The sequence below is a fragment of the Eubalaena glacialis genome, chromosome 6 (assembly GCF_028564815.1).
Source record: "Eubalaena glacialis isolate mEubGla1 chromosome 6, mEubGla1.1.hap2.+ XY, whole genome shotgun sequence".
Classification (NCBI taxonomy): Eukaryota; Metazoa; Chordata; class Mammalia; order Artiodactyla; family Balaenidae; genus Eubalaena; species Eubalaena glacialis.
The window spans coordinates 129,367,315-129,393,139 of NC_083721.1; the positions used below are offsets into that span (position 1 = coordinate 129,367,315).

A 25,825-nucleotide genomic window follows, 5' to 3' on the forward strand; every position below is an offset into this window, starting at 1 on the left:
GTGGGAGTGTGCAAGGGCCGAAAGGCACTGGAGAGGCACCAGCATCATCGAGTTCAGTGGGCCAGGGTTGGCCAGTGATGGCAGGAGATGCCATTAAGAAATTAGACTCCTTGGTAGCCTTGGGGATAATAGGATCTGAGAGACTGAATATACAAACTGACAATGGCCAGACCACTTATGACAACAGAATTCTGACCCACAAACTTTGCAGCAACCAGTCCAGAAACAAAGCCATAACCTCTGTGGTAACTGGCCCCAAATGATCAGGACTTGGTCAATAACTCCCAGCCTCCCTAATTTTCATCCCTACTTCCAACTCAGGACCAATTTAAGAAAGCCAAATATGCTATGCTTAAGACACAAAGTTCACAAATCAAATCAATTACATAGAATTCCCTGCTTCTAGTTAGCCTGCCTCTAGCTTTCCCCTGCCAACAACCTCCATTCAAACACACCTGAAGCCCTCCCTTTTTCCACTATAAACCTTTCCTAATCCCTTAGCTGCCTATGAGCTCTCAAATGCAAGAAATGGGGCTGACTCTCTTGCTATATAGCAAGCTCTGAGTAAATAGCCTCTGCTTGTTCTCCATTGAGCAACCTTAGTTTATTTTTAGTTTTACTGGAGGTCCCAGTGAGGCATACTCTCCACTGCCCATTGCCATAAATCTCAGCCTTGGACCAGGTGTGGTACCCATGGAGCACCTTGTGCCATAAGCTGCTCTCAGCTTATGGTGTCCACACCGGTATGTAAAGTCAACACCACGTCTAAACTCTCTCATTGCATTGAGTTCCTTAGTTATTTATTTCAGTTTGGTACCAGGTTTTGCTACTGATTCCATTTATTTGGCATCGTTGGTGGCATCCAGACATTCATTTTTGTGCCCTTTTGTTCTCTTTCATTATTCCATTTTCTGCTGTGCTGATTAAAAATCTTGCTTATCACAAGGAAGGGAATCACTGGGTAGCACACAAAATTATGTCCTGTAAGCCTGTTGTTCGAGTCAACCTCAGAGTCTTGTGAGTTTGCGGTTCTCATCAGATTGGCATCCATTTGCACACACTTTGCCATGGGTATTCAATAAAACCAAATGAGGTTTTCTTCTCCTGATTTTCTTTTGCCCTGAAAGTTTGGCTTTAATCCAGAAAGAGTGTTCTCTTTGGTGTCAGGTGGTGGAGGCTCTGGAGTCTGCAGAGAAGTCATGTTGGGGCCTAAGTCATGAGATGTACAAGCACCTCATTTACCCACCACTGCCAGCTCTTATGGGGTAGTTTAAGTGTAAAGCTTCTACTCTTCCAGGAAACATGCCTGCTTCTTACATGTCGTCTCATTCAACTCCTCATTCTTGTGCCTATCTCTCTAAATGACATAGCTTCACTAAGGAGGATTTGACGTGAACAAAATTGTTCATTTGAGAGGCTCCTTCGATAAGAAGGCAAGAAGATTCTCAGTTTCAATGGGCAGCATATTTTGATTTGGTATAAGGAGGCTTCCAAACAAAACTCTGAATCAAAAGCTGCTTCATTAAAACATTCTCTGGCCAAAGCTAATGACCAATTTGAAAAACAACGAGACTTATTTCTCTATTAAGTCCTCCAGTTGCCTTTCCCAGATCTCCCTGTGCCTCTTCTCCTGCCATTCTCTCTCCTTCTGAATTCCACTGACTCCTCTTTTAATTCCCCTTGTCCAGGTCCCCTGCCTTTCCCCAACAAACCTCCCAAGAACCCAAAATGCCAGCTGCCTCTGAAGATCCACCCCCATACACCAGGTATTCAGACAACTTCAGAGTTTAAACCTTGGACCCGAGCTGAATTAAGAGCTATTTGTAAGAATGTCTCTAAATTCAGACAAGACCAGCAAATATTCAGAGAAGAATTTAGCATTCTATTGGGTGCGTAAGCCCCAGAATTGCCTGACACAAATCACTCATACACATATTGGTCAGAACTGCCGATGCTCATTTCTGGATGGCAAAGCAGATTGGACTGACCCAGGAAAAGACCTGCAGGATCTCTCTTACCACAATAAACCTAAGGGTTCAATAACGAGCCTGAAAAGTTAGGCAAAGTCTCCTAAAAACCATACCTGAAACATTTCCAATAAAAATCAATACAACTGCTACTCTTTCTATATTAAACACTGCCACCTTTGCTCAGCCTCTTCCTTGGTGTAAACATACCACACAGGTGATTAGCATTTCAAATAATTCACAGATTTTCCCTATCTCCCAGCCTTTATATGTAACTGTTGATCCCTTTGACTGGAAACATTCCTTCCTGTTCTGTGACAACACACCTGCAAATCTAAGAGGGTAGAAGTTTCATTACACAGAGAATTATTATATTAGAAGCACACCAGAGTTTGTTATATTGTTATATTAGAAGCACACTGTTTCTTGAAATTTCAGAAAACTTCTCTATCCATAAACAATTGTGTCTGTTTTGAATATACTTTTTCATTTCCCACTATGTTTGATACATACCCCTGATAAAGATCTTGACACCATACCTGCCCCTCTATGGGCTAGAAATTTCAGTGACATAGAAAAAATAATGGGAGCAGAACCTATTAAAGTTCAGATACATTCCACCAAACCATTACCCAAACTTCCCCCAATATCCCTTGAAGCCAAAGGAAGAGCTCAAAACTACAGCTGAATGCCTTATATACAAAGGTCTTCCCATACATCACCCTTGTAACACTCATCCTGCAAGAAAAGAAACCAAACAGACAAGGATATCAATTTGTTCAAGACCTTAAGACCATCAACAAAATATGTATACCTCACTACCTGACAGAAATTAACCCAAATACCATTTTATCATCAATTCTACCTGAAGCCACTTGCTTCACTCTATTGAATCTTTGTTCTGCCTTTTTTCAGTGTACCTCTAGACCAAGACAGTCAATACCTCTTTGTCTTCACCTGGAGAGGACAACAACATACCTGGGCAGTCATGCCCCTAGAGTACACTGGAGCCCCCTTCTATTTTTCCTTGGTCCTCAATCAAGGCTTAAAAGATCTAAATTTCCCTTGTGATTCGGTTTTTAACATGATGCATAGATAATCTCCTACTTTGTTCAAAGAACAAGGAAGCCTGTAAAAGGATTCCATTGACTCACCCCAGGCTTAGCAAAAAGGAGACATAATATTTCAAATATAAGTTATAATTTTGCCAAAATACAGTTCATTATTTAGAGTATGGCTCATCTCAGGAGGGAAAAACATTCTCTCCTGATAGACTAAAGACTATCCAAACATATCCTAGACCCCTCACAAGAGACAACTGAGTGTATTTCTGCTTTTAACTGAGTACTGCAGACAATGGGTGCTAAGTTTTACCAAGACAGAAACACCTCTTAATGAGCTGACTAAGCACCAAGTAAGAGACCCTCTCCTGGGAACCCCAATGTGAAGAGGGCTTCTGTAACCCAACGAAGGCTGTTTGACAGCCTCTTTCTCTAGTCATGTCTAACTACTAATAGCTCTTATGCCTATTTGTGCATAAGCAATCTAGACAAGCCCTTGAGATTTTTAACTCAACTTGATGAGAACTATCAAAAACCCATTGCTCCAAAAACTAGAAGCACCTAAAATGCCCCTCAACAGGCAGATGGATAATTAAACTGGAGTATACGCATGTGATGGACTATTATTCAGAGACAACAAAAAAGAAAAGAAATGAAATGAACTACCAAGACATGAAAGGACAGGAGGAAACGTAAATGCATATTGCTAAGTGAGTGAAGCCAGTCTGGAAAGTCTGTGTGAATCCAACTATATAACTTTCTGTAAAAGGTAAAAGGATCAGTGGTGCCAGGGGTTTAGAGGGAGAGTGGTGAGTAGGTGGAGCACAAGGGATTTGTAAGGTAGGGAAACTACTCTGTACGCTTCTATCTGGATGGATGACATTATGCATTTGTTAAAACCCATAGGACTATACAATACAGTGAACCTTAATGTAAACTATGGACTTCAGTTAATTATAATGTATGAATATTGATTTATCAACTGTAACATGTGTACCATTGTAATGCAAGATGTTAATAATAAGGGGAACTGTGTGGGAGAGGGGTAGTATATGGGGACTCTGTGGTATCTACTCAATTTTCTGCAAACATAAAGCTGTCTTAGAAATAAATATATTACTTTTTAAAGATAAGTTATAAAAATAAACCATTCAAGAAGTTAACTTCAGGGATACAATTTTTTTTAAATGAGCATACATTAAAAAAAACAGTTTGATATCCTCACAACATAAAGGAAAGGGGAAACTGCTTGATGTACAAAAATTGAGGATTTTGTTAGTAGAAGTCTGTCAGAGGCAATTTTTATACATCACTAAAATGGCCAGTTCAGTGTTTATCTACTACCCCAACCTCTAAAAACAAACAACCAACCAAAAACATCGCTTACTATATTCTCACCCTTGACCCTGTTGGAAGGGTTTATTGTCCTTATCTTATGGCAATATCTGTCACTGCAAAACTTGTTGACGCTTCTGCTGAACAGGTTCTAGCCTCCTCGCTTGATATCATGGCTTCTCATTCAGTACAGACTTTATTAATGACAGAACAGACACTTTTCAACTAGCTGATTAATATGAGATTCTATTACTCTCTCCCTATCACATTACCATTCTTCACTGCAACATCCTGAATTCTGTCACTCTCCAGCCTCTACTGAAAAAGGGGAGCCTCATGATTGTCTTACATCAGTTAGGAAACTCTCTGTACCTCACTCAGATTTACTAGAGACTTCTATTGAGAACCCTGACCTGATATTATTTGTTGGTGCATCATATCTCAAAACTGAAACAGGAAGTTATCAACAGAATATACTATCAGTAATCTAAACTCTCCTTTAGAATATAGTCCTCCACCTGAGACACAATCATTTCAGATGGCAGAACTTATTGCACTTACTACAGCTTGTCAACAAGCCAAACCAAGAATTAAACATATGCATATAGCAGGTGTGCTTTTGGTGTAGTACGTGACTTTTGGCTGCTTTGGGTGCTCGCCTCTGCTGGTATCCTCTCAAAAATGGACAAGTTAAGGAACTTTTAGATGCACTTCTACTTCATTGAGGTGGCTACAGGAAAGGTTGAGGGACTTCCCTGGTGGTCCAGTGGTTAAGGGTCTGCCTTCCAATGCAGGGGACATGGGTTCGATCCCTGGTCGGGGAACTAAGATCCCACATGCCGAGGGTCAGCTAAGCCTGCCCACTCTAGAGCCCACACACCACAACTAGACAGCCCTCCTGCTGCAACTACTGAGCCCACACGCCACAACTAAACATCCCACGTGCTGCAACTAAGACCCGATGCAGCCAAATAAATAAATAAATATTTTTAAAAATAAAAGGAAAGGTTGAACTCCATGTAGAAGGAAACAATTTGGAAGATAAAGAAGATGCTGTAGCAGATCATTATGCCAAACAGGTAGCCTTACCCAAAGTTATGTTGCTATAAATCTCTGGAAGGATTCGTAGAGGCCATGATGTAACATCAATGATTAGCACCTGAAAAAAAAGAATGAAAACCAATCGGATTGCATCTTTCACTCAGATAATCTCTGGTGCTCTCAAGACAGTTGCTTGGTAGCACCAGATAATTTCAAATTGATATTAGCTATATTTCTCAGTGAAACTACTCATAATGATTCAGACAATTTGGTTACAATCTTAAGTCAACTTTGGTAGGGAGAACGTTTTAAAAATGAACTGATTACAATAACATCAAAAAGAATAAAATACTTAGTGGTAAGCTTAGTCAAGGAGGCAAAGCCTTCTAAAAACTACAAAACATTGCTTAAAGAAATTAAAGACTGACAGATGGAAAGACATCCCATGTTCATGGGTTGGAAGACTCAATATTGTTCAGATGTCAATACTACTGAAAGCAATCTACAGATTTATTGCAACTCCTATCAAAATGCCAACAATGGGAGAAGGGATCAAGATGATGGAGTAGGAAAACCCTGGGCTCACCTCCCCCCATGAAGACATCAAAACTACAACTACATATAGAACAACTCTCCCTGAAAATTATCTGAAGACTGGCAAATGGCTCTTCTACAACCAAGGCTATATAAAAAAATACACACAAAATCTGGTAGGAGGAGAGGAGAAGCAATCTAGTTAGGACCCACACTTCTACCATGTGACCCAGAAAGGGAGAGAAATAGCATAGGCTTGGGGAATCCTCCCTAAAGATAGTGGGGTTCCATCCCCATATTAGGCACCCCAGCTGTGGGGTCCAGCACCAGTGAGATGAGTCCCTTTAGCTGACTTGAAAACAAGTGGGCAAGGGATTAATCTCCAAAATATACAAACAGCTCATGCAGCTCAATATGAAAAAAACAAACAATCCAATCCAAATATGGACAGAAGATCTAAATAGACATTTCTCCAAAGAAGATATACAGATTGCCAAGAAACACATGAAAGGGTGCTCAACATCACTAATCATTAGAGAAATTCAAATCAAAACTACAATGAGGTATCACCTCACACTGGTCATAATGGCCATCATCAAAAAATCTACAAACAATAAATGCTGGAATGGGTGTGGAGAAAAGGGAACCCTCTTGCACTGTTGGTGGGAATGTAAATTGATACAGCCACTATTGAGAACAACATGGAGGTTCCTTAAAAAACTAAAACTAGAATTACCATATGAGCCAGCAATCCCATTACTGGGCATATACCCTGAGAAAACGATAACTGAAAAAGAGTCATGTACCACAATGTTCACTGCAGCACTATTTACAATAGCCAGGACATGGAAGCAACCTAAATGTGCATCGACAGAGGAATGGATAAAGAAGATGTGGTACATATACACAATAGAATATTACTCAGCCATAAAATGGAACGAAGTTGGGTCATTTGTAGAGATGTGGATGGACCTAGAGTCTGTCATATAGAGTGAAGTAAGTCAGAAAGAGAAAAACAAATATTGTATATTAACGCATATATGTGGAATCTAGAAAAATGGTACAGATGAACCTATTTGCAGGGCAGGAATAGAGATGCAGACATAGAAAACGGACGTGTGGACATGGGTGGGTGGGAAGGGGGTGGGATGAATTGGGAGATTGGGATTGACATATATACACTACCATGTGTAAAATAGATAGCTAGTGGGAACATGCTGTATAGCACAGGGAGCTCAGCTTGGTGCTCTGTGGTGACCTAGATGGGTGGGATGGGCGGGGGTGGGAGGGAGATCCAAGAGGGAGGGGATATATGTATACATATAGCTAATTCACTTCATTGTACAGGAGAAGCTAACATAACATTGTAAAGCAACTATACCCCAATTAAAAAATAAAATAAAATGTTCTATTAAAAAGAGAGAGAACATAGGTAGACAACTAAATGAAATCAAGATAACAATACATTAAAAAATTAGAAGCTGTAATAAAGAAATAGAAACCATAAAAAAAAGATATAAACAGAAATCCTGGAGCTAAAGAATATGATGACTAACCTGAAAAATTCAATATAGAGCTTCACAGAAGATTCAATAATGTAGAAGAAATAATCAGAAAACTCAAAAAGAGGTCATTAAAATTATCCAGTTAGAGAAACAAAAAGAAAAAAAGTAAAATAACGAGTGAAGAAAGCATATGAGACTTACGTGAAATCATCAAATGAAATAAGGTACACTTAGCGGGAGTTTCAGAAGAAGAAAGGGGCAGAAAGCTTATTTAAAGAAATAATGGCTGAGAACATCCCAAATCTAGGGAGGGAAGTGGGTGACTTGATTCTTGAAGCTGAAAAGTCCCTGATTGGTCTGTGCTGAGACACATTATAATTAAATTATCAAAAGGCAAATAGAGAATTTTAAAAGCAACTTGTCATGTACAAGGAAGCCCATCAGGGTTTTCTTCGGCAGAAACTTTATAGGCCAGGAAAGACTATGATGATATATTCAAAGAAAAAAACTGCCAAACAAGAATATTTTACCTGGCAAAACTGTCCTTTATAAATGAAACAAACAAAACCTGAGGGAGTTCATCACCACTAGACCTGCCCTACAAGAAGTGCTAAGGGAATTTCTTTAAGTTGAAATGAAAAAAATGCTAAACCACACAAAAACATTTGAAAGTATACATCTCACCACTAAAGGTAAATACAAAGACAAACAGAATATTGTATAGAATAATGGTGGCACAGAAATAACTTTTAACAATAGTGTATAAATTAGAAAAAAACTGTAAGAATAACTATAATCACAGAAATTTGTTATGGAAAAGCAATATAGAAAAAAGTAGAATCTGCCATCAATTACGTAAAGTGGAGGGTGAGGTAAAGTATAGCGTCTCTGCAAGCAGTTGAACTTAAATTGGTATTAGCTTAAAACAGACTGCTATAATCATAAAATGTTCAATACAAACCCCATGGTAACCAAACACCAAAAAAAAAAAAAAAATTCAATAGATACACAAAAGATAAAGAGAAAAGAATCGAAGCACGTTGCTACAAAAAGTTTATCAGACCACAAAGAAAGATAACAAAACAAGAAGAGAAGAACAAGTGAACTACAAAAAAAAGATAGAAAATAATTAACAAAATGTCAATAGTAAGTCCTTACCTATCAATAATTACTTTAAATGTAAATGGACTAAACTTTCCAATTAAAAACAAAAGATGGAGTGGCTGAATGAATAAAAGAACAAGACCCAACTGTAGGCTGCCTACAAGAGACTCATTTTAGATTTAAGGAAATTTTAACAAAGATTGAAAGTAAAGGGGTAAGAAAGATATTTCATTCAAATGATAATCAAAAGACACAGAAGTAGCTATACATATGTCAGAAAAAAATAGACTTTAGTCAAAAACTGTAATAAGAGACAAAGAAGGTCACTATATAATAATAAAAAGTCAACTGAACAGGAAGATATAACAATTATAAATGCATATGCACCCAACATCAAAGCATCTAAATATATAATGTAAACATTGACAGATCTGTTGGGAGAAATAGGTAACAAACAACAATAGTAAGAGACTTCAATATTTCACTCTCTATAATGAATAGACCATCCAGTTAAAAAATTAATAAGGAAACAGCAAACATGGACAACACTATAGACCAAATGGCCTAATACACATATATAGAATTTTCCACTCAACAGTAGAAGAATATATATCCTTCTCAAGCACACATGGAACATTCTCTAGGATAAATGACACTTTAAGTCACAAAACAAGTCTTAACAAATTTAAGAAGATGAAAATCATTCCAACCACAAGGGAATAACACGAGAAATCAATAACAACAAGAAAATGGGAAAATTTACAAATATGTCACAACAAAATTAAACACTCTTAAACAACCATGGTTCAAAGAGGAAATCAAAATGGAGTTTTAAAACTATCTAAAGACAAATGAAAGCAAAACCACAACATAACAAAACTTATGGAATGTAGCAAAAGCAGTACTCAGAAGTTTACAGCAATAAACACCTGCATCAAAAAGAAGAAAGATCTCAAAGAAATCATCCTAACTTTACACCTAACAAACTAGAAAAAGAAGAACAAAGCCCCTTGTTAGAAGAAGGAAGGAAATACTAAAGGTTAGAGCAAACATAAATCAAATAGAGAATAGAAAAACAATTTAAAAAATCAACAATACTCAGTTGTTTTTTTGAAAGATAAAATCAATAAACCCTGAGCTTGACTAAGAAAAAAGAGATACGATTCAGATAAATAAAATCATAAATGAAAGAGGAGACATTACACAGATACCTTAAAAATAAAAAAGAATCTTAGGGGTCTATAATGAACAACTATACAATAACAAATTGCATAATCTAGAAGAAATAAATAAATTCTTAGAAACATACAGCACACCAAAACTGAGTCAAGAAGAAATCAAAGGCCTGAAGAGACCAATAACAAATAAGGAGATTGAATCAGTAATCAAAAACCTCCTAACAAGAAAAGCCCAGGTGTAGATGGCTTCACATGTGAATTCTACTGAACATTCAAATAATTATCACCAATCCTTCTTAGACTCTTTCAAAAAAAAGAAGATGAGGGAACACTTTCAAACTAACCTACGAGACTAGCGTCACCCTGATACCAAAGCCAGACAAAGACACCACAAGAAAAGGAAATGACATGCCAATATCCCTGATGGACATAGATGCAAAGATCCTCAATAAAATACTAGCAAATCAACTTCAACAACACATTCAAAGGATTATATACCATGACTAGTGAGATTTATCCCTCGGATGCAAAGATAGTTCAACACATCCAAATCAATCAATGTGATACATCACATTAACAGAATGAAAGATAAAAACCATAGGACCATCTCAATAAATACAGAAAAGCATTTGAAAAAATTCAGCATCCATTCATGATTTTTTTAAATCTCAACAATGTAGATATAGAAGCAACTTACCTTACCACAATAAAGACTATATATGAAAAGTGCACAGCTAACTTCATAGACAATGGAAGAAAACTGTAAGTTTTTCTTGGAAGATCCCATACAAGACAAGGATGTCCACCCTCACCACTTCTATTCAACACAGTACTGTAAGCCCTAGCCAGAGCAATTAAGCTAGAAAAAGAAATAAAATGCATCCAATTCAGAAAAGAAGAAGTAAAATTATCTCTCTTTGCATATGATCATATGGGTAGAAAATTCTAAACACTCAACAATAACAACAAAAATCCTGTTAGCACTAATAAACAAATTCACTAAAGTTGCAGGATACAAAATCAACATATAAAAATCTTTGGATTTTCTAAACACAAATACCAATTTATCTGAAACTGAAATTAAGAAAACAATCCAATTAACAACAGAAACAAAAAGTATAAAATACTTTGTAATAAACTTAACCAGAGAGCTGATATACTTTTACAGTGAAAATTATAAAACATTGATGAAAGAAATTAAAGAACACAGATAAATGGAAAGATATCCCATGTTCATGTATTGGAAGAATTAATATTGTTTAAATAGCCATATTACCCCGAGTGATGTACAGAATTAAAATCCCAATGACATTCTTTACAGAAATAGAAAAAGCAATCCTAAAATTCATATGATGCCAAAAAGACCCCAAATAGCCAAAGAAATCTTGAGCTAACACAAAGCTGGAGTCATTGAAATTTTCTGATTTCAAAATATATTAAAAATCTACAGTAATCAAGACAATACTGACATAAGAACAGGCATATAGACCAATGGAATGGAATAGATAGTTCAGCAATAAACCCCACACATTTACAGTCAACCTATCTTCTACAAGGGTACCAAGAATATATGATAGGTGTTGGAAAACTGGATATCCACATATAGAAGAATGAATTTAGACCTGTATGTCACAACATATACAAAAGTCAACCCAAAGTCAACAAAAGACCCCAAATAGTAAAACTACTAGAGAAAAACACAGGCAAAAAGCTTCTTGACACTGGTATGGGCAATGATTTTCTGGCTATGACATCTAAAGCACAGGCAACAAGAGCAAAAATAGTCAAGTGAGTTTGTAACAAACTAAAAAGCTTCTGCACAACAAAGGAAATAATCAAGAGAGTGAAAATGCAACCTACAGATGGGAGAAAATATTTGCAAACCATATATTTGATAAGAGGAAAACATAGGCAGAACACTCCCTGACATAAATCACAGCAATATCTTTTCTGATCCACCTCCTAGAGTAATGAAAATAAAAACAAAAATAAACAAATGGGACCTAATTAAACTCAAAATCTTTTGCACAGCAAAGGAAACCATAAACAAAATGAAAAGACAACCCACAGAATGGGAGAAAATATTTGCAAACAATGCAACCAACAAAGGATTAGTCTCCAAAATTTACAAACAGTTCATGAGCCTCAGTATCAAAGAAACAAACAACCCAATCAAAAAATGGGCAGAAGACTTAAATAGACATTTCTCCGAAGAAGACATACAGATGACCAAGAGGCACATGAAAAGATGCTCAACATTGCTAATTATGAAAGAAATGCAAATCAGAACTACAATGAGATATCACGTCACACCAGTCAGAATGGTCATCATCAAAAAATCTACAAATAGTAAATTCTGGAGGGGGTGTGGAGAAAAAGAACCCTCCTACACTGTTGGTGGGAATGTAAATTGCTACAGCTACTATGGAGAACAGTAGGGAGGTTCCTTAAAAAACTAAAAATAGAGCTACCTTATGATCCAGCAATCCCACTCCTGGGCATATATCTGGAGAAAAACATGGTTCAAAAGGATACATGCACCCCAATGTTCGTTGTAGCACTGTTTATAATAGCCAAGACATGGAAGCAACCTAAATGTCCATCGACAGAGGAATGGATAAGGAAGATATGGAACATATATACAATGGAATGTTAGCCATTAAAAAGAATGAAATAATGTTATTTGCGGCAACATGGATGGACATGGAGATTATCATACTAAGTGAAGTAAGTCAGAAAGAGAAGGACAAATATCAAATGATATTGCTTATATGCTGAATCTAAAAAAATGATACAAATGAACTTATTCACAAAACAGAGACAGACTCACAGACTTAGAGAATGAACTTATGGTTACCAGGGGGGAAGGGGTAGGGGGAAGGGATAGTTAGGGAGTTTGGGATTGACAGGTACACTGCTATATTTAAAATGTATAACCTACAAGGACCTACTGTATAATACAGGGAGCTCTGCTCAATATTCTATAATAACCTAAATGGGAAAAGAATTTGGAAAAGAATAGATACATGTATATGTATAACTGAATCACTTTGCTATATACCTAAAACTAGCACAACATTGTTAATCAATTATACTCAGATACAAAATTTAAAAACTTTTAATATACACATTTAAATTGTATTTACAGAAACTAACAGTTCTTTTTTTTCTGTTTGTTTTTAACCTATGGAAATGTACTAATTTTTTTGAAGTACAGTTGATTTACAATATTATATTAGTTTCAGGGGGACAACATAGTAATTCAAATTTTTTATAGATTATACTCCATTTAAAGTTGTTATAAAATATTGGCTACATTCACCTTACTGTAAAATATGTCCTTGCAGCTTATCTTATACATAGTATTTTATACCTCTTAATCCTCTACCACTATCTTGCCTGTAAGTCTTTCCCTAATCCCACTGGTAACCACTAGTTTGTTCTCATACATGCGAGTCTGTTTCTGTTTTGTAATATTTGTTCATTTGTTTTATTTTTTTAGATTCTACATATAAGCAATAACATACAGTATTTGTCTTTCTCTGTCTGAGTTATTTCACTAAGCACGATACATGCCAGGTCCATCCATGTTTTTGCAAATGGCAAAATTTCATTCTTTTTTTGACTGAGTAATATTCCATTATATTCCATTGTGTGTGTGTTTTTGTATGCACGTGTATGTGTGTGTGTGTATATATAGATATATGCATATCTTCTTTATCCATTCATCTGTTGATGGATACTTGGGTTGCTTCCAAACCTTGGCAATTGGTAAATAATGCTGCTATGAACACTGGGGGTGCATGTATCTTTTTGAATTAATATTTTTGTTTTCTTCAGATACACACCCAGGAGTGGAACTGCTGAATCATATGGTAGCTCTATTTTCAGTTTTTTGAGGAAACTCCGTACTGTTTTCCACAGTAACTGCGCCAGTTTACATTCCCACCAACAGTGTACTTAGGGTTCCCTTTTCTCCACATTCTCATCAACATTTGTTATTTGTGGTCATTTTGATGAGGGCCATTCTGATAGGTGTGAAGTAACATCTCATTGTGGTTTTGATTTGCATGTCCCTGATGATTAGCAATGTTGAGCATCATTTCATGTGCCTGTTGGCTCATCTTGTATACATTAAATCACCTCTGGAATACGTATGGTACCTAACACAATGTAAATGCTATGTAAATAGTTGCAAGACAATGGCAAATTTAGGTTTTGCTTTTGTGAATTTTCTGGAATTTTTTTCAAATATTTTCAATTCCACATTTAGTCGAATCCAACTGTACTTGATTTAGTAAGAGGGTGGCTCTAAAGTGTCCTCACACACACACACACGAAAGTAACTATGCGAGCAGATGTATATGTTGATTAGCTTGATTATGGTGATCATTTCGCCCTGTATACATATATCAAAACATCAAGTTGTACATCTTAAATATATACAATTTTTATTTGTCAATTATACCTGAATAAAGTTAAAAAAAAAAAGAAGCAGACAGCTGACCTAAGACTTTCAGAACAAGCAGATAACCTCAGATAGTCCACAGCTTCTGCCCAAGACATCAACCAAGACTCCTATCTAATTCCTGTTTTGTTTTGTATCTGCTTGCTTATAATCAATGTTTTTCTCATTTTCTATAAACCCCTGGTGTTATCTGCCAATAATGGCCCTTTTTCTCTTTGTTTCCCTCCTTATTATAATTGTTAGGTCAAAACGTACTCATTCAAACACCATTCTTAGATTATTCCAAACGATAGTCACTATCCTTAATCTTACTGATTGCTCTATATGCCATTCATCACCAGACTTCCATGACAAAAAATCTCTGAGAAATTTCAATCTTATCAAGTGAGACCATAGGAAACTACAGCTGATGGGGTTTCAACTTCCACCCAGATGGGCAAATTACATTGAACAAATCAACCTATGACTTTGCTAGTGTCTGTTTCCAGAAAAAGAACGAGTTATTATAATCTACTGATCAGATCCCAGGTAATCCTAAATTTGAATTCAACAACCTTGGGCTATGGGCTGAATACCTGCTAACTGGAAGAGACTAATAGAAGGTCCAAATATGTAGGCTAATGTAAGGCCTTGGTTCTGACCTTGTGCTGTGAACAACTCCTTTCTTCTTAACTCACCACGTGACCTTACAACATACTACTCCTGTGTGACCAGGATACCTGATCCTGTTTGTCTCAAGCTAATCATCACACACTTTCGGAACATATTCCGACTCTTGTCTGTACACTGACACCCTAATTGTATAAACCACAGTGGCTGGAAATTCTGACTCACATGTAAACTCCAAAATGAGGCCACCTTTGATTATCAGGCATCCAACTTGGAAGAATTACTGACTAATAGTTTAGCAAACAATTTGAGCAATGTTCCCACTGGTGAGAATCAAATAGAAAATCCTATAAGAAACTTAACCCCAGCAAAATTATTAATGATATCTCCTCTATCCTAGATGGAATACAGATCAGTCTCAACTTATTGGCATAAGTAGTGATGAAAAAGCACATTACCCTAGATTTCTTATTAGTTGGTCATTAAGGCATTTGTATCATTGCTAATATTTTTGCTGGACTTGTTGGATCAATGCAAGAGACAAGTTGTAACAGACCATCACCTTAAAGAAAAAGCTGCTTTACTCTCTAACGCTGATCCTTATGGCCTATGGGATTTGTTTGCTCAGCTTGAGTTGGGCAATTGGGGTCCCTGGTTCTGAAATAACTAATAAAGGGACTGTTAGTTGTTCTTGTTTTTGTCACAGTGATCATAATGCTGGTCTGTTGAGTTCTATCCACAGTCTTCAGTGCTTCTGCACAGCCATTCCCTCATCAGATGATAGCCAAGACAGTACAAAAAGATCAAAAAGATCTTGCAATACTATTGACTATGGAGATGAAGGAACAATCCCTAGGCAGTGAAGATCAGGATCTCTACCCTTCCCTGAATTGATCTACCTCTTGCAAGCATGAGAATGATCAAAAGCCAGGGAGGGGGAGAGCCTGAGAGACTGAATAAACAAATGAACAATGACCAGATCATATATGATAATATGACACTGACCCACAGCCTCTGCAGCAACTTGCCCTGGAAGTCAAACCACAACCTCTACAGCAGCCAGCCCCAAATGGTCAGGACTTAGTCAATGACTGACAGACAGAGGGGCAGAATTTCAGCCCTCTCAAAGGAGCTGAAAGCCCAGCTGTCACCACATGTTTTGAGATTCAGTTTCTTGAGTGAACCCCAGTGTCACCTGTGCACTTAAAGTTTGAACTTTCACTACATTTTGGACATTGCAAAGTTGTTTAGCTATTCTGAAAACTGACATCTATGTTTATATTATCCCTGTCAATATTAACTGAAGGAAACAGAGACTACTCCCTCCCCACAATGACTACCAGCTTGACCAAAATTCACACTCTCACACTGACATATACACTTCCACTATGCCATATTCCCTTCCATATGGTTCAGAATAAAGAATCAGCAGTTAATTAGCCTCAAGTCCCAGCCTAGGATGATGATTCTATTTCTGTAAATAGTGACTTCCATTTCTCCAGAGTATCACATTCTATGCATAAAGAGATAACTGAAGACTTCTATTTTGGACTAGCATGGTCAAAAAAATCTTCATGAACAGAACATGTAAGAGTGCTGGATATGTTTTTTAAAACATCCTTTAAAATCAATAAATATCTGGCAAATAGAGGAAATACTGAGAGACCAAAAATTATTAGAAGTCCTTGGTGGCTTACAGATTTGGTTTCATAAACCAAACATGGGGATCAGGAGGCAAACCTAAGTGTACACATAGGATGGGAACACTCTTGCATTGGAGAACTCCTGCATCGATCTCAGACTCCCAAATATGACTCCACCAATAGATGAAGTAAAAGAACCCAGTCTTCAAAGGAAAATGGTACCAAATTTTGCCTATCTCAATCTTGTCTCTGAAGGAAGGGGGAAATTAAGGCTCTTCTGCGAATTTCACACTGAGGGCATGGAAGTACACGTTTGGTACCGAGATAATCCTTTTTTTTCTTTTTACTGGAGTATAACTGCTTTACAATGTTGTGTTAGTGTCTACTGTACAATGAAGTGAATCAGCTTTATGTGTACCTATATCCCCTCTCTCTTGGACCTCCCTCCCACACCCCCATCCCACCCATCTAGGTCATCACAGAGCACCAAACTGAGCTTCCTGTGCTTTATAGCATGTTCCCACTAGCTATCTATTTTAAGCATGGTAGTGTATATATGTCTATCCTAATCTCCCAATTCGTCCCACCCTCCCCTTCCCGCCCTGTGTTCACATGTCCGTTCTCTATGTCTACATCTCTATTCCTGCCCTGCAAATATGTTCATCTGTATCATTTTTCTAGATGCCACATATATGCATTAATATACGATATTTGTTGTTCTCTTTCTGGCTTACTTCACTCTGTATGACAGACTCTAGGTCCATCCACATCTCTACAAATGACCCAATTTTGTTCCTTTTTATGGTTTACCAGGAGCTCATTCCCCTCAGGAATGAGGGTCTTGGTCACTTGACCAGGTAAGCCACTTAGACCAACGGAGGTACAAATCAAGGGTGGCCCTCATGGGATCTTGGTCTAGAACTCACTCTGTATGAATAAAAAAGAGGGAAGTAAGAAAAGAAGGAGAAAAAGAAGAAGGAAAAGTGAAGGGAAGGAAAGGAGAGGTAAAGGATGGCAATAGCCGGGAGGGACAAAAGAGAGAGAGAGACTAAGAACTGAGTGCAAAGGCTTCCCTCCCTGATGCTTCTGGGAACTTCCCAAAGCAACCGAAGTCCTCTCTGAGAGAATACCCCTTATCCCTAGGCCTCAAAGTCCTCTCAAAAAATAAAGTTCCAGCAAGCATAACCTCACAATCCAAAGCAGGGACTTAGGTAACAACCCAACGTAAATGAGAGACAGCTGAATGAAAAAAAATAGTAAAATCAACTCCTCAAACAATGAAGATATTCACCAGATCCATACTATTTTAAAGGTATATAAATTATTCAGCAAAATAAAAGGAGGACAAAAGAAGCCTAAGGAAAAAGAAACTGTCATAAATGACATAACTGCTTTTTTAAAATTGATTAAAATGAACATCCAGAGCTATGCTATATAAACATTTTAAAAGGAATATAATTTATGCATTTAAACAGATTAGAAACAGCTGAAGAGTTAGAGAAACTACCTATAATTTATCATAGAAGGGCATAGACACAAAAATAATAAAGAGAGAATAAGAGTTATCAGAGGAAAGGAAGTTCTAACATAGACTAGTGAAGTTTCAGAGGGTAGAAGTAGAGAAAATGAAATGGAGGGCAATATTTGAAGAGATTCATAATAAACGAGAACACTCATAATTGATGAAAGAAAAAAATCATTCATTTATTCAATATATATCTTTGAGTGTCCACTACATAGCTGAGAGTGTTCCAAAATTGGGAATATATCAAAAGGCAAAACAGTTAAAAATCACTGCCATCATGAACTTATACTCTGCTGAAGAGAATACAGAGGGTAAGCAAGATAAATAAAGAAAATGAAAACCACGTTAAACACTCAAAAGTGCTAAAGATTAAGGGGAAGTGGAGGGTCAGAGATTACCATTTCAGATGGTGTGCTCAGGGAAAGCCTCAGAGATGGTACCTTTTGAGTCATGGTCTGAAAGAAGTGAAGAACCATGCAGATAGATGGGTAGAAGAAGAACAATTGCAAAATCTGTGAGTATGTCTGTCAATTTCTAGGAAAAGCACAGAGACCAGACAGCTGTAACAGAAGGAGCAAGGGGGAGAGTAATCAGAGGTGCAGTCTGATGTAATGGAGGTGGGATGTCCAGATTATAAAGAGCCCTGTAGGCCCATATAAAAACATGGGCTTTGACCCTGAGTGAAACTGGATATGTTTGAGCAGAGGAGTGACATGATCTGACTTATGGTTTAACAGAACCACTCTAGCTATTGCGTGGAGACTAGCCTGAAAAGAGACAAAGAAGAGAGGGGAGGAGACCACTTAGGAGGTTTCTATGGTGATTTACTAAAGGGATGAAGGTGGAAGCAGGAGGGATGGTAAGAAGCGCTATGGTCCAGGATATCTAGATGGAATGGATGTGAAAGAAAGACTTTCAAGGACAATTCCAAGTTTTTGGCTTGAGCAACAAGAAGAAACTGCCAATTACTGTGATGGGGAACACTTTGAAAGGGTTGGGTTTAGGGGAATATGAGGAGTTCAAATTTGGACCTGAACTTTGTACTGCCTATTATTAGATTGACTTATATAAAGTTGATAATATTCAACCATTCTGACCTACAAAAATGAAAAATCTGTATGGTTCAACTTAACAGATATCCAGGAGAAAATGCTGACAAAGCTTTTGGATGCTCATGAGAAAGGTACAGAAGGTTGATAGAAAATAATAACGTCAACATTAGTGTCCCAAGATATTCCAGTGTTCAGAATGAGGAGCAAACAACCAAGGAAACTGTGAAGGAGAAGCCAGAGACAGGGAGAGTGTGAGATCTTGGATGCCAAGGGGGAAAATGTTTAAAGGAGAGAGAGACTGACTGTGTCATATGATGTCCATGAAGACTGAGAATTAATCCCTGGATTTCATAATGTGGAGATCATTGGTGACCTAATAAGAGTGCTTACAGATGACTAGCATAGACAGAAGTCAGGTTGGAGTGGTTTCAAGAGATAGTGGGAAGAGGGAAATTAGAGAGTGCTGGTATAGTTGATTAATACAACAGTTTTGGTATATAAGAAAGTAGGAAATTGATGTAGAAATTGGAGGAGAAAGTCATGTCAAGAAGTATTTGTTTAAGATGGAAGATTTCACGTCTCAATTATATATTGAAGATACTGATTCAGTAGAGGTAGCTAAAATGTGATGATGCTGGACAGAGATGGGAAAATTGCTAGAGTGATGTTCTTGAAGGGGCAAAATGAGATGAGATCACTTGCACAAATGGAGGGAGTGGCCTTTGCTAGGTTTCCATATGATCCAGCAATCCCGTTCCTGGGCATATAGCCAGATGAAACTATAATTCAAAAAGATGCATGCACCCCTATGTTCATAGCAGCACTATTCACAGTAGCCAAGACACAGAAACAACCTAAATGTCCATCAACAGCTGAATGGATAAAGAAGATGTGGTACATATATACAGTGGAATACTATTCAGCCATAAAAAAGAATGAAATAATGCCATTGGCAGCAACATGGATGCAACAAGAGATTATCATACTAAGTGAAGTCAGAAAGAGAAATAAATACCATATGATATCACTTATATGTGGAATCTAAAATATGACACAAATGAACTTATCTATGAAAGAGAAAAAGAATTGTGGACATAGAGAACAGACTGGTGGTTGCCAAGAGTGAGGGGGTTGGGAAGGTTGGGGTTAGCAGATGTAAGCTTTTATATACAGGATGGATAAACAACAAGGTCCTACTGTATAGCACAGAGAACTATATTCAATATCCTATGATACACCGAATGGAAAGGAATATTTTTTAAAAAGAATGTATATATATGTATAACTGAGTCACTATTCTGTACAGCAGTAATTAACACAACATTGTAAATCAACTCTCCTTCAATAAAATTTAAAAAAAATTTTTTTAAAACAAAGGACTAAGCTAGGAAGTTAGGAAGTGATTCTCTGAAAATTAATGTTTGAAATTGTGATTATGGGAGGGGTCATAATTCGGAGTAATTGTTACCAAACCAAGTTTGCCCAATGTGCAGCAAGCCAAATGCTGAGACGCCGAGATTTGCAGCAGAGAAGGGGGTTATTCACGAGGCAGCCAAGCGAGGAAATGGGAGAACAAATCTCAAATCTGCTTCCCTGGAGGTGAGGGGCTCAGGATATTTATGGGATAAAGAAGTAGGGTGACCTGAAGCATGGGGAGCATGGGGAAAGGTGATTGAAAATAAGAAAAAGGTGAGGTAACCATCATTCTGTGTAGGCACAACTCGCTACCTTCCTCTTCATTGCATGCATGTTCAGAAAATGGTGGTGTAAGCATGCCCTGAGGGTGGAATTTTTGGCCCTCTGACATCAAAATGTCACTGACTGAACACTCATGCATGCCCAGCTTGAGGGCCAGCAGTCCCGATCAGCCTTAAAATGCTCAAGTTTGAACTAGACAATAACTGACTCCAAGTTTCTGAAAAACAACCTGAGCAAACACATTTACACTCCTATGTCAGAGATATTATCTATAGGTGTGGTGAAGGGGTCCTGTAACATTGTTTAGACTACGTAACACTTGGCGGATATGCAAGTTTTTGTTTAAAAAAAAGTGAGCTTGATCAGTGAAGGTAGGTTACAATTTATTATTTAGTAAGCAAAGTTTAGTTTAATGGATGTAACTGATAATTATCATCAGTTTCATGACAAGGTCTAGAGTATGAGTCGGTGAGGTAGGAGGAAGGACAAAACTGTTGAAGGGGAAGAGAACCAAGAGTCTGAGATTTGGGGGCGGTGGCAGGGAATCCACAAGAATATTAAAATCACCACCAATTACAACAGAGGTGCAATGGGTGAGAATAACAGGGAATCAAGTGCTAAAGTCTTCAAAGACTGTGGTAGAGACATTTGCTACATGTACATTTCATAAAGGACTGGTACGCAGTATGTCTGAACCTCATTTTTTTATTGAAGTATAGTTGACTTACAATATTATATTAGTTTCAGGTGTACAGCAAAGTGATCCAGGGTTTGGTCAGATTATACTTCATTATAGGTTATTACAAGATATTGAATATAATTCCCTTTGCTATTCAGTATATCCTTGTTTCTTATCTATTTCATGTATAGTAGCTTGTGTCTGTTAATCCCGTACTCCTAATTTGTCCCTCCTCTTCCCTCTCCCCTTTGGTAACCACAAGTTTGTTTTCTATGTCTGTGAGTCTGTCTCTGTTTTGTATATAGATTCATTTTTATTCTTTTTAGATTCCATATAAGTGATATCATATAGTAGTTGCCTTTCTCTGACTTACTTCACTAAATATAATATTCTCTAGGTCCATCCACGTTGCTGCAAATGGAAATATTTCATTCGTTTGTTTTTAAGGCTGAGTAATATTCCATTGTATACATACACCACTTCTTCTTAAGCCAATTGTCTGTTGATGGACACTTAGGTTGTTTCCATGTCTTGGCTATTGTAAATAGTGTTGCTATGAACATTGAGGTGTGTGTATCATTTCGAATTAGAGTTTTAATTTTTTCTGGATATATACCCAGGAATGGAATTTCTGGATCATATAGTAATTCTATTTTTAGTTTTTTAAGGAAGCTCCATGCTGTTTTCTTTGGCTGCCCGATTTACATTCCCACCAACAGTGTAGGAGGGTTCCCTTTTCTCCACACCCTCTCCAGCATTTAATATTTGTAGACTTTTTAATGATGGCCATTCTGACTGGTGTCAAGTGATGCCTCGTGTTTTTGATTTGCATTTTTCTAATAATCAGTGATGTTCAGCATCTTTTCATGTGCCCATTGGCCATCTGTATGCCTTCTTTGGAAAAATGTCTATTTACATCTTCTGCCTGGTTTTTGATAGGTTTGTTTGTCTTTTCAATATTGTGTTGTATGAGCTGTTTGTATATTTTGGATATTAACACCTTGTTGGTCACATCATTTGCAAATATTTTCTCCCATTCCATAGGCTGTCTTTTCATTTTGTTGATGGTTTCTTTTGCTGTGCAAAAGCCTTTAAGTTTGATTAGGTCCCATTTGTTTATTTTTGCTTTTATTTCTTTTGACTAGAGAGATGAAACTAAGAAAATATTGCTACGATTTATGTCAGAGAATGTTTTGCCTATATTCTCTTCTAGGAGTTTTATGGTGTCATGTCTTATATTTAGGTCTTTAAACTATTTTGAGTTTATTTTTGTATGTGGTGTGACAGAGTGTTCTAATTTCATTGATTTACATGTAGTTGCCCAGCTTTCCTAACACCACTTGTTGAAGAGACTATCTTTTCTTCATTGCATATTCTTGCCTCCTTTGCAAGAGGAAGAAAGAATAGATTAATTGACAGTAGGTGCATAGATTTATTTCTGTGCTCTCTATTCTGTTCCATTGATCTATTTGTCTATTTTTGTGCCAATACCATGCTGTTTTGATTACTGTAGCTTTGTAGTATTGTCTGAAGTCTGGAAGGGTTATGCCTCCAGGTTTGTTCTTTTTCCTCAGGATTCCTTTGGCAATTCTTGGCCTTTTGTGGTTCCATATAAATTTTAGGGTTATTTGTTCTAGTTCTGTGAAAAATGTCATGGGTATTTTGATAGGGATTGTCTTAAATCTGTAGTTTGCTTTGGGTAGGATGGCCATTTTAACAATATTAATCCTTCCAATCCAAGAGCATGGACTATCTTTCCATTTGTTTGAATCATGTTCAATTGCTTTCATCAATGTTTTATAGTTTTCAGCATATAGGTCTTCCACCTCCTTGGTTAAGTTTGTTTCTAGTTATTTTTGTTGATGTGATTTTAAATGGGATTTTTTTTTCACTCTCTGATATTTCATTATTTGTGTAAAGAAATGCAACAGATTTCTGTATATTAATCTTGTATCCTGCTGCCTTGCTGAATGCATTTATTAGCTTTAATAGTTTCTGTGTGGAATCTTTAGAGTTCTCTACATACAGTATCATGTCATCTGCAAATAGTGACAGTTTTACCTCTTCCCTTCCAGTTTGGATATCTTTTATTTCTTTTTCTTGTCTGATTACTGTGGATAGGACTTCCAATAGTATGTTGAATAGAAGTGGTGAAAGAGGGCATCCTTGGCATGTTCCTGGATTTAGGGGGATGGCTTTCAGCTTTTAACCATTGAGTATTATGTTGGCTGTGAGTTTGTTGTAAATTGCTTTTATTGTTGAGATGTGTTCCCTCTGTACCCACTTTGGTGAGAGTTTTTATCATGAATGAATGTTGAATTTTGTCAAATGCTTTTTCTGCATCTGTTAAGATGATCATGTGGATTTTTATCTTTCCATTTGTTAAAATGGTGTATCACATTGATTGATTTGTGTGTGTGTGTTGAATCATCCTTTCAACCCTAGAATTAATCTACCTTGATCATGGTGTATGATCTTTTTTATGTATTGTTTGACTCAGTTTGCTAATATTTTGTTGAGGATTTCTGCATCTATATTCATCAAAGGTAATGACCTGTAATTTTCTTTTTTTTTGGTATTGTCTTTGGTTTTCATATCAGGGTGATGCTGGCTGCATAGAATGAATTTGGGAGTGTTCCATTCTCTTCAGTTTTTTGGAATAGTTTGAGAAAGATAGGTATAAGTTCTTCTTTGTATGTTTGGTAGAATTCTCCAGTGAAGCCATCCAGTCCTGGACTTTTGGCTGAAGGGAGTTTTTAAATTACAGATTCTACTTTACTTCTAGTGATCAGTCTGTTCAAATTATCTGTTTCTTCTTGAATCAGTTTTGGCAGGCTGTATGTTTCTAGAAACTTGTCCATTTCTTCTAGGCGGTTCAATTTGTTGTCATATAACTGTTGATTGTGTTCTCTTATGACTTTTTGTACTTCTGTGGTATCAGTTGTTATTTCTACTGTATCATTTCTTTTTTTATATATAGTTTAATGTATTTTAATAGCAAACTTACAGGAACAGCACAGAAGACAGACAACATTAAAAACATGTACTTGCATATAGGACAACTCAGTTAGAAAAGTATAGTGAATGGATGGAATCTACTGTATGATAAAAACGCTACAAACACCATTTAGTTGCAGTCAATAAGAAATTTACTTGTTTTAAAAAAAATCCAAATGCTGGCATTGTCCAGAAAAATTTAACAGGTTTATTTATAATTGTTATAAAGTTGAACTGCTGAAACTTGTTCACTGAAACATTTTGACTTGCATTAATGCTTTATGTCCCCGCATTTATATTAAAAATTCACACACAAATGAAAATGGAAAAACTGCCAATACCTGATTTCTGTCCCCCATTTTTCCACCTGCAATCATATACTTAGGTACCTTTTGACCCCATGGGGAAAAAAAAAATCTAACGTTCAGAACTACCAATAACAGGAAGAGAATTTTTTTTTTTTTAAAGAATGAAATGTTTCCCATCATAGTGGATTCTTAAGCACGTTCTCCACGTATGCGGCGTGCTAGCTGGATGTCTTTTGGCATAACTGTTACACGTTTGGCATGGATAGCACACAGGTTGGTGTCTTCAAAAAGGCCAACCAGATAGGCCTCACTTGCCTCCTGCAAAGCACCAATAGCTGCACTCTGGAAGCGCAGATCTGTTTTGAAGTACTGAGCAATTTCCCGCACCAGATGCTGGAAGGGAAGTTTGCGAATCAGAAGTTCAGTGGACTTCTGATAACATCTAATTTCACGGAGTGCCACGGTACCAGGCCTGTAACGATGAGGCTTCTTTAGAGGGCACACTCTTGTGAGCGGCTTTTGTAGCCAGTTGCTTCCTCGGTGCTTTACCACCGGTCGATTTGCGGGCAGTCTGCTTTGTACGAGCCATGGTATAGAGACCTCCTTACTTACCCCCCTTCTCCTTCGGCTGGAGCTCAGCGAGCTAGAGGCGGCGCTGGCGTCGGAGAGCGACAGCGGCGCGGCAGTGGCAGCGAACACTATTCCCTGTATCATTTCTTATTTTGTTTATTTGGTTCCTCTCCCTTTTCCTCTTGGTGAGTTTGTCTATAGCTTTGTCGATTTTCTTTCCCCAAAAAAACAGCTCTTGGTTTTATTGATTTCTTCTATTGTTTTTTTTAATCTCTATTTTATTTATTTCCTCCCTGACCTTTATTTTTTCCTTCCTTCTGCTGACTTTGGGTTTTGTTTGTTCTTCTTTTTCTAATTATTTTATGTGGTAGGTTACATTGTTTATTTGATGCTTTTCTTTTTTCTTGAGGAAGGCCTGTATTGCTATGAACCTCTCTCTTAGAACAGCTTTTACTGGATTCCACAAATTTTGTAAGGTTGTGTTTTCATTTTTGTTTGTCTCGAGGTATTTTCTGATTTCTCTGATTTCATTGTTGACCCATTGGTTTTTT

At 37.1% G+C, this 25,825-nt stretch overlaps 1 pseudogene; it reads right to left on the reverse strand.

Moving 5' to 3' along the window:
• Positions 1-24,853: 24,853 nt before the first annotated feature.
• Positions 24,854-25,391, reverse strand: LOC133094091 (histone H3.3A-like; annotated as a pseudogene).
• Between the last annotated feature and the right edge of the window lie 434 nt (positions 25,392-25,825).